This window comes from Pteropus vampyrus, unplaced genomic scaffold, assembly GCF_000151845.1.
Source record: "Pteropus vampyrus isolate Shadow unplaced genomic scaffold, Pvam_2.0 Scaffold810, whole genome shotgun sequence".
Lineage (NCBI taxonomy): Eukaryota > Metazoa > Chordata > Mammalia > Chiroptera > Pteropodidae > Pteropus > Pteropus vampyrus.
This window is the reverse complement of record NW_011889591.1, coordinates 45,682-47,315: the sequence shown is the minus strand read 5'-3', so window position 1 is coordinate 47,315 and position 1,634 is coordinate 45,682. Positions and strand designations below refer to the sequence as shown.

Below are 1,634 nucleotides of genomic sequence, written 5' to 3'. Positions count from 1 at the left end.
ATCACAATCTCTGAAGGTAGGATACAGCAATTTGTATTTTTTTAAACTCCTCAGATTATTTCAATATGCAGACAAATTTGTTACAGAGAGATGAGAAGATTCGCATCCATGAAATAAGACTAGGAAATTTACAAAAGGAACAAGCAATATAGCAAGAAGATTTAACAATTATAAACATTTACACACCTAATAACAGACCCTCAGAAAATATGAAGTAAATGTTGACAGAATTGAAGGGAGAAATAGACACAGTTCTACAATAATAGCTGGACACTTCAGTATCCTACTCTCAATAATGGTTAGAACTACCAGACACAGGTAAGGAAATAGAAGACCTGAACAACCGCCCCCTGTCCCCACCACACACACACCACTAAATCTAACAGACATATACAATACATTCCACCCAACAACAACAGGATGCACATTTTTCTCAAGTGTACATTGGAAGTTTCCCAAGATAAAACATATGTTAGGTCACAAATTAAGTCTCCGTAAATTTAAAAAGATAGCTGTCATACAAAGTATTTTCTCAGATGGCAATGGATGAAATTAGAAATCAACAGAAAGAAAACTTAAAAGCCACAAATTCGTGGAAATTAAACAATATACTCTTAATGGGTCAAAGAAGAAATCACAAGAGAAATTAGAAAATACTCAGAGGTAAATTAAAACAAAAAACACAACATGCCAAAACTTATGTAATGCAACAAAAGCAGTGCTCAGAGGGAAATGTATAGCCATAAATGGTTACATTAAGAAAAAAGAGAAAGATTTCAAACAATCTAACTTTAAAACCCTAAGACCTGGAAAAAGAAAAACAAACTAAACCAGAAGTTAGCAGAAAGAATGAAATAATAAAGCTTAAAGCAGATGTAAATAAAATAGATGACAGAAAAAAAACAATAGAGATCATTGACAAAACCAAATTTGGTTCTTCAAAAAGAGTAACCAAATTGAAAAGCCTGTAGCCAAATTGTTTAAGATAAAAGAAGACTCAAATAACTAAAATCAGAAATAAAAGTGGGGATATTACTATCCATTCTACAGAAATAAAAAGAATTAGAGAATCTACATCCATGCTACCCTGAACGTGTCCCATCTCATCTGATCTTGGAAGCTAAGCAGGGTCAGGCCTGGTTAGTACTTGGATGGAAGACCACTTAGGAATACTAGGTGCTGTAGGCATTAAAAAAAAAAAAAAAGAATTAGAGAGTTGTCTGAAATTGTAGACAACAAGTTGGATGACTTAGATGAAACAGAGAAATTCCTAGAAACACAAAACTTATCACGACTGATGAAGTGGAACATTTGACATACATGTAACTAGTAAGGAGATGAAATCAGTAATCAAAATTTAAAAATCAAAGTAAAATAAACACAAAATGATATTCACCATTTAACTGCTTTTAAATGTACTCTTCAGTGGCGTTAAGTCAATTCACATGGGTGTGTAAGCACCACCACCATCACCACCATCCAGCTTCATTGCCGCGTCCAATGCAGCTCTGGAGAAATACCTGAGTGGGAAGTGTGTGAGATTAAGAAAGGACACGAGACAGAAAGTTGGGATCAGGAGGTCCACTGTCCATGGTTGGTGGAGTAGTGGTGCAGTTTCATTTTTGCAAGTTGCT

The 1,634-nt window shown here is 34.6% G+C and overlaps 1 pseudogene; it reads left to right on the top strand.

Annotated features, from left to right (window-relative positions):
- The first annotated feature begins 1,069 nt into the window (after positions 1 to 1,069).
- On the top strand, positions 1,070 to 1,188 carry LOC111734120 (annotated as a pseudogene).
- The last annotated feature ends 446 nt before the right edge of the window (positions 1,189 to 1,634 follow it).